Below are 8,988 nucleotides of genomic sequence, written 5' to 3'. Positions count from 1 at the left end.
TTTGGAGCTTTTAATTTCAGCATTTCAGTCTTGGCAAAAAAAAAAAAAAAAAAAAAAAAAAAATTAAGTTTCAAAATAGAGTGTATTTTAAAACTATAAAAATTTTAATTTTAAAATAGAGTGTAAACACAGCTAAGATATGTATCATTCAGTTAATGAGTAATCAATTCATCTTATGATCTATAAACTTTTTTTTTAGGTTAGAACAGAAGTTAGAATAGGCCCTAAACTAAACTATGTCATCAGTATTATCCCAATTGATCTTCCAAATTATCTAGCTCTGTTTTCTCTCATTCTTTTGTAGTTATCTTAGATTCTAGATTCTTTAGTTTAAGGCATGTTGTATTTATGTGCCCTCAAGTTGGTTGTGATTCCATGACCCTGTATAGGGTTTCCAAAGAGCAACTGGTGGGTTCAAGCCACCAACCTTGTGGTTAGTAGTCCAGTGCTTGTCCTACAGCACCAAACCAAGACTCCAGTTTAATTATAAGAGGAGAATATATTTTTAATTTATGATTTTTCCCAAAGAGTCAAAGGAATATTTAATATTTATTGCTCACGTGTGCTGTTTATAGTTAAGTGCCCTCAAGTCAGTTCTATCTCATAACGACCTGGTATAGGGTTTCTGGGATCTGCTTGTGAAGTTGTAACTCCAACCTTGCAGTTAGCAGCTCAAATAAATAATCAATATTTGTAATGAAACATAGAAAAACTCATGTTTTACATTATTAGAAAAACTCATGTACACTATTAGCAACCAAGGTGCCAAATATTTTATGATAATACAATAACAATATTGTACAATTACTTAGTTTCTATGAATACTTATGTATTGATTAGGGATTTATATATGGTAAAGTTGTTATCATTTTCACTTGATAAAATTTCATCACAAACCATATTATGGATTAAAAAATGAAGATTTGAGAGCATTAAATAATTTTTCTAATGTCATACGGTGAGAACATCTGGACAGTAGTTCCTTCCAACTCTATTTTCTCTTCTTGTAAGTCATTCTAACTGCTAATGAAACCTGGTGTCATGCTATAGGATAATCATTGGACTGATAACCACAAAGTCAGGATTCAAACACACAAGCCACTCCTTTGACACCGTAGTGTTTTTGTTGCTAAGTGCTGTGGAGTCAATTCCAACTCATAGCGACCCTGTATAAGGTGTCTGTGGAGCCACTGATCAGCTTGAGCCTCTGACTTTTTGGTCCAGTCTTATCGGCACACCAGGGTCAATACTAGTCACAACTGACTCAATGGCACTTAACAACCGCAATAACAAATTGCTAATGGAATCTACTCTATGGCACTTAACAGCAACAATGGATTAAAGTGTATAATTGATTTTTTACATGCTGGCCCTTTGAATGTTTCTTAAAAATTTTCACAATTATGTATTAAACACCTGCCATATATTCATTCATCACGTTGCTACGTTTCAAACATATGAAACCGAAATCATGACCCATCATTCCAAGGAAACAATAGTAACATAACAGAAACAGGACAATGAAGAAACTGACTTGTCTGGTCATATTGACATGAGTTAAATTTTTAACTAATTAAAAAATTGTTATGTATAACTAGTTTTCATAATAAGATTAAGATCAACAAGGTTAGGAAGCAAGTGTCTACTATTGTATCTTACATAGCTTAACTTCCTACAGGATTGAGGCACTTCCTATTGGACACAATAGGAATTTGATAAGTTTCTTGATTATGTGACTGGCTTTTCCGGGTCTAGCCATGGTGTGTGCATTTTATGTTTCTAATGCATTAGCCTCCTTGTGTTTATGCCATTAGAAGGTCATGGCATTTCATTAGAAGGTTACAATATTGCAAATGAATTGAGAAATATGAGTATGTGTATGTGAAGTTGGTCAAAATTTTCATTGATGTGAAAATGCTGAGATTGTTCTATAATTTTTTTTAATATTATGAAAAAAATGTTTCAATTTTTACAAGCAGTTGAGCTTGTATGTTCTAGCTAGCTCATGCATATATGTTCCCCTTTTATTATTAAAGTGAACCAGATCAGATTTGTTAACAAATAAGTGACACTATCTTATTTTTAATGATTTTCTTGGTGGCAACACTGTTGCAAAAGTTTGGATTTGTGTCCTTGGTGCTTTCAAGAATAGCCCTTGGTGGAAGTAGTCTTCACATCAAGAATCAATGCTATCCCTTCTATACACAGGGTACATAGGGACGGGCAACATAGATATTGCTACCTAAAATGAGGGGATGATAAAGGCACGAAGTGACTGGCTTACAAGGTTTCAAGAGGGAGTTTGGTTAAAGAGTGTGTGTGTGGGGGGGGTGGGAAGAAAGAGTCCCCAATAAATAGTTTTCATCTTGTCTAGATGGGTCTGGTTAAAAGAGATGGGGATAGGATTCTTATGATACAATAGTGAGTGATAGTTATCATGACTAATTGTGACTGTCACAATTGTAAAGGTACAAGTTTTGTAGCAAAAATGAGAGAGTAGTTGATCTTACAGTGCAGAAACAGAGGACCCTAGGACCATCAAAGGAGAAGAGCACAAGCAGAATACGAGACCTTATCCAGAGAAGCAGCGTCACCAGAGATGGTGGCAGAGATGGGGATATGTAGAGAGGGTGCAGCTGAGGACCCTAGATTCATGGGAAGAGAGGGACTAAGAGCTGGCGGCCAGGAGACAGACTTGCAGATTGTGCTCTTTGGTGGTGTAAATTATTATATATGCATGAGTGTTTTAAAAAAAGGAGCAAACAAGAATAGAGAGAAATACTGTTATCTGTTGGTATCTGGAAGGGATTATAATAATTTTCATGAAATAAGGTATATGATTTGTTGAATGTAAAACTGATGATCTGCCCTGTCAACTTTCACTCAATTCACAATAAAAACTCAAATATATATATAACATATATAATAGCCGTTTGCATCTCACTCATCTCAGTATTATTTAATGCTGACTTTAGTGAGAACTTGGGAAGTCACCACAACACAACATAAAGTTTTAAAAGCTGTTTGTTTTGACTTGCTTTAGACTAGCAATTGAGAAATTGTTTAGTCATAGACAATCTTACTTAGGCTCAGGAAAAACCATCAAATCGTCATCTCCTTTTGGATCTCTGTGGTTTTTTTGGGGGAGGCTTCATTATTTCTGGGTATATAAGTGACTCATGTGTTGGGAAAACTTGCAGTTTCCATGATTGCTCACATTTTCTGTCTTTAGTATTTATCATTAGAAATGGTATTTTGTCCTGCCATAGAAAGAGCTTTTTGTAAGCTCTCGCTAAGTAAAATTATGATTAGGTAGACCATATAATAAATCCAGGTCATTTATATGTACTCATTTTGATGCTACGAATCAAAAGGAAATGTTGTGAATAAATATCACTTGAATTGATATGTTGCATTTTATAGTTCTCTCTGCATTTGATTCTATTTGTCAGTCTCTTCATCCTCCTTCCTAGAGAATAAATATATATTTTTTTAATGCAGTGGCAAAAGTGAGCATAACAATTTATAATTTTTAGTTAGGATGTCCAGATAAAAATCCTAAGGAACTATGCAATTTAGCTGAGCCTCATGTGATACATATCTGTTAGTGGGACTGATGGTTTATAATTATGGATGAGAGTATTACTATAGCTAAAATGGTTAGAAATATATATCTCATTGATTCCTATTTATTCTCTATGAAGCACCCCTCAAAAGTAGGTAGTATCAAGATGAGTTATTTTTGGTGTATATTTCCAATCTGAAAACATAATTTCCCACCATGTGTAATACATAAAAGCATCTCCTGATTTTTTTTTTTTTCTTTTAATTCCTAAACTGTATTGTGCTGTAGCTATATTCTCTTTTTGAGCTTTTGAAAACAAAATCAAAGCAAGGTGGGGGCTGAAGTTCCCATTATGTCAATAGGTTTCAAGAGTGTGGCAATATTTGGTTGTGTAATTCATTTGTTTCACAAAGGGAAGAGCCCTTGTTGGGAGTTTCAGACCTGACCCTGGAACTCCCCAACCCCAGTCACATGTCACAGGACTGTGGTGAAATCTTGCTCTATGGGTCACTGGGAATAGCAACAGAGAAAAGCAACTCAGTCTCTTTTGACCTCTTGTTTCTAGAATTGGTATTGTCACTATTGGAAAGGTAGCAGGGGTGCCTGGGTAGGATGCATATGCAAGACCACTGAATTAGAAGTCCTTCTCTACCACTGGGAAATCAAGGCACATGTTTTGCTCAGAAGAAACCTCCACATCCACATGGTTTCTGGATGAAAGAAAGGTTTATTTAGTGACTCATTTTTCTCTATTTTCCTGTGTTAGTTTTGTCCTGACTTTATTTTGCTTGTAGAAACTATATAATGAAAATGCTGTAAATTAAGTAACTTTAGAGGAAATTTTGGTCATAATTTAAATCTCAAATTGTTCTCTCTCTCTCTGTCTCTCTCTCTGTCTCTCTCTCTGTCTCTTTGTTATCTCTTTATGGGAGAGGGGAGGTGTATGGCTTCAGAAAGCAACCTAAAAATATGACAGCATCATAAATGATTCTTTCTGCATTTAACTGCCAGTTCTGGGTTACTACTTTTATCAGTGTTCTGTGTAAAAAATTACAGTAGCCCCAGTAATACTACTATTAAAAACACATTTAAAACTCCAGCTACTAAAGTCCAGGAGTGGTATTGGAAATTACTAAATGGAAACCAATTAGCCTCTAGTTTCAAGAAATATTTTAGTAAAAATGAATAGTTCTTGAATACATAGATATGTACACATATACATTTATAAAATATACCATCTTTTCATAAAATTTTATATTTGACATTTCAAATAGATATAAGTTTAATAAGACTAGGGTGTTTGGAACTTCTTTGAGTTAAATATAACTTGAATGACATATCTCATTGTATACTTCCCACTGCATTTGATTCTATTTGCCAGCCTCCTCATTCTCCTTTCTTTTCCCCAGTTTAAACTGTAATCCTGAACTGGCAACTTTTAAGTCAACATGAGAACAAGGTGGCTTTCTCTTTTTCTTTAGTCACTTAGCACTTCTATCTGCAGTTGGTTCACAGCCAGTTTTTATCTAGGTTCATGGAATTATCGATTAAAGTTCTGAAATGTTTGTTAGTATTTATAAATGGAAATTCCTCTGTGCAGTCAGTGTCAATGCCAAGACACATGTTTCAAGATGGTTAATTTCTTCATGTTAATCTATCTACCCAATTCAGCACAATTCATTCTTTTTGTTATCATATATTCGTCTGTGTATGTTTATATATGTTATTTATTTGAATTGTCTTAAGTGAGTACTTGAATAGCTTGCAAGGGTCAGAGAGAGTTCAAATGATAGAAAAATGGTTTGTTATTTTCTTCCTTCCCCGCCCCCTATTGCTAATGCTAACTGATGAAGAGTGCTCGTAATGTCCTTCAATTTAAAGAGACAACCTTGTTCATTTGGAGGGTGTGAATGCCATTCTTGTGAAATACTGTAAATAGTAATTCATAAATGGGTGACTTCTTTATTACTTTTACATTGATAACATGCCTTGTGAAGACCTAGAGTTATTCTGCTGAATTGAAGAAAGATAAGAAAGGAATGTGTGTGTTAGTTTAAACATCTGTACATACAATAAAGGAATCCTTTATTATCAGGAAATCAGATCATTTTATAGGTTTACTAATATTAAATAACATTACATATTGCTATCCAATTTGTGCATATGTTACTAGATTTTTCCTTCCACCAACTTCCTGAAATATCGAGAGTAGGGCTGTAATCATAATATATATCACTAACTCAACAGTTTAAAAAATGAATTTGAATCACATCCAGAAGTAGACTGATTGACCACAGTGGCATCGAATTACAGATAAAACATCAGTAGCACTGCACTGGAAAGTCTGTATCAGCTAAGACAGGGGTACAACTTACTGTGTGTTGGGCTTGTATACAGCTTAATATCCAGTTCTATAAAAAATTATTATGCCCACATATAAAACAGATCTTTAAGCATAAAAATTATATCTGATTCAATTATCCTGGGACTTACCAGAGAAATCCCACCCCTTTACCTTGAAGATGAACCCTGGATACATTAATGATATTTATTTTGTTAGGTACAGTAGAAGCATTTGAGAGTCTGAATGTCAAAAGCTGTTAAGTAGGTATAGTGTTGGAATGCTTAATGGCATTAATTATCATTTATATATGGAACTACCCCCTCCTTAAGGTCTAGGTGGCAGTGGGCAGTGGCTCAGTAAGTTGTCATTATCTGTCATTATTGCTAGTAAAGTCAACTTCCTATTCATAAAAATAAAGAAAGAAATAATAGTGAAAAATATGTCATCCTATAATGAAGTATTACTGTTGCTGTCTAACTTCTGCTCTAAGAATAATGTTGTAATTCTGAAATATAAATGAATCTCTGTATTTTAATCACCAGAGTTAAAGACCTTCTAAAACATTTCTGTGTGTGTATATAATTTTCCCTTTCATTGGAGTTCTTCTAGTATGAAAAAAAAAAAAAATCACCTTGCAAAAGATCTACAGAGGGAATTTTCCCTTCCTTTCCTTAATTTGATAATTTCAGAGAGCACAGAGATTAATTTGAAAGCATAACATCCAGGGACAGAGGCAAACATTTGGCCAGCTCAGGATAAAACCTTTTCCAGTTTGATAACTGGGAGTTGCAGTTAAGCCTGTTCCTTTTTTGTGATATACATATGGGGAAATTAGGTGGGTAAGATCCTTGACAGTTGGACTATTTTTCAAATATAAAATTATACATAGTAATTTTATTAATTACTATATTCACATGTAAGGAACAGATGAGTTTAATGACTTTGTATTTTTTAATCTAATATGCTTATTGTATTTTATTTATGATCATTGTTACTGGGATGTGTTAGCATTTGGGTGTAGTTTATGTTAAAACAAGAAAAAAGGTTCCCACATTATTTCTAAACTCTTTCTATTCTGCTATACTTCTTTGCATTAGGAATGCTACTTAGTTTGACTCATAAATTGTAAAAGATTCAAATGTTCCATTAGGAAAGCCACTTTTTGTGCCTGATTTTGAATTTTTATTTGCAGATGTTTATTTGTAACTGTTGGTTAGGTATGGGTTTGTGTGCTGGCTGTGGGTATACATGAGCATAGCAAAGGCTGAAGTATAGATCTTAGGGGTTATCACTGGCTAGCATGTACTGCATGACTGCATATGTTAACATCAGAACTGGTGAGGTTAAAAGGTAGATGGAATTAGGATAAAGATAAGTACAAGTTGCCAAAAAAATATATTGCACTTCTACTCTCAGAATCATGGAGAATCTCCTCATAAAGTATATTATTGCCATCATGTAGTACTTCTTGTGCACTTATAATTTGCTAAGTATGGGGGGGGGAGTGAAAGCATTGAAAAGAAATACGGTGATTTCAGGCAGTAATGTAAAACCAGATTTGGGAGACTTTGAGCTCACATAGTCAGGAGAATGCTGAGGTTTAGCATTTTGTTTCATGTGGAGACCCACAGTTAATATGGTCCTTGTTGAAACTTAAAACAGCTCTATTAGTAGCTTGATTGAGAAGGGGGGGAAGAGGTCTAGAGTAAACAAAAGTGTGCGTTTTCAAGACAGCCTAATTGTATACAGTAATTTGCTTCCGCAGTTCCCTGTAATCCATGTAATAATAAAACACACACATAAACACGCAAATGCAATCTATTAAAGGAGATAAAATTGTTAGGTAAGTACAATATGGGCCAAGACAAGGAAATGGCATCTGTGTAACAATTCTCTATTGTTCAAAGGCTCATAAAAGTAGTGTTGCCTGCCTGTCACATGCTATCAAGTTGGGTGAAATGGTGATTTGGAGAAAAGGGAGGTGGAAACTCCATGTATTTACTTACAACTTAAAAAAAAAAAAAAAATGTCCTCCTGAGTGACGGTGATGAGAGTCCATGGGCAGGGAAGAATTCAGTTTTGTAAAGTGAAAGAGTTATTGGTTCGCCCTTACCCCCATTCTCGTCTTTTACTTTGGTACTGCCCAGGAAAGCTGCGAGGCAGTCGGAACTAATTGTAACTCACTCAGGAAAGTCTTCATTAGCACTACCACACATGGTTACCAGATGTGCAGAAAAGCCAGCGAAAGGAGGAGTGGGCATCGAGAGAGGGGAGTGGAACAAGTAGCTTCATTTTAAAACTTAATAATCTGGCTTTTGTTTCCAAGTGTATTGTGTTAGTGAAATAAGAGAGAAAGAGTGGTGGAAGATAAAACGCCCTGTCATTCACTCTGTCTCTGGGAGCTGAATGGAATTCTTTGTGGTCTTCAAAAAATCAAACCTTCTTATGACTCTCAGAGGGTTAGAGATGTTTCCCTTTCTCCATTGGAGAAAATGAAAGATTCCATACTATCAAAACAATTATGTGTTTTCTAAAATCTGAGATGGATAATCCTAAATTTAAGGTTTTGAATTTAGACTAGATATGTGTAATTGTCGTTAAGTGCCTTTGGTTGCGACTTGTAGTGACGCAATATAGGGTTTCCGAGGAGTGACTGGTAAATTTTAACCCCCGCCTTGTGGTTCAAACCGATTTTGCAGTCCTGTGCTTATTTTTCAGCGCCATGCCAGAATAAGACTCATATGTAATTAATGTGTTAAAAGTGTTACTTTCAGATGACACATTCCAGCTAAATATCATTGAGCACAAGAGAATCAGGGAGCTAAATGGTGGTTCTTTCTAGTCCAGATTCTAAGTTAAGTTTTACTTAACAACTATGCTGCTTTTTAGAGTGGAGAGCCCTGATTACAGATACCCCAAGTTAAATATTTTACTTTTGAATTTGGGGTATTTTCTATTAAGTCTTAAACAAGAGTAAAGACACTATAGTTCTTAAACTTTCTACAGGCAAATTCCCTGGAAATTTGAATTTATTCTTTTTCACTATGTACCATAAGAGAATAAATGAAATCGTAAGTGT

This window comes from Chrysochloris asiatica, unplaced genomic scaffold (genome assembly GCF_000296735.1).
Source record: "Chrysochloris asiatica unplaced genomic scaffold, ChrAsi1.0 scaffold00098, whole genome shotgun sequence".
Classification (NCBI taxonomy): domain Eukaryota; kingdom Metazoa; phylum Chordata; class Mammalia; order Afrosoricida; family Chrysochloridae; genus Chrysochloris; species Chrysochloris asiatica.
This window is presented reverse-complemented; position numbering follows the sequence as displayed.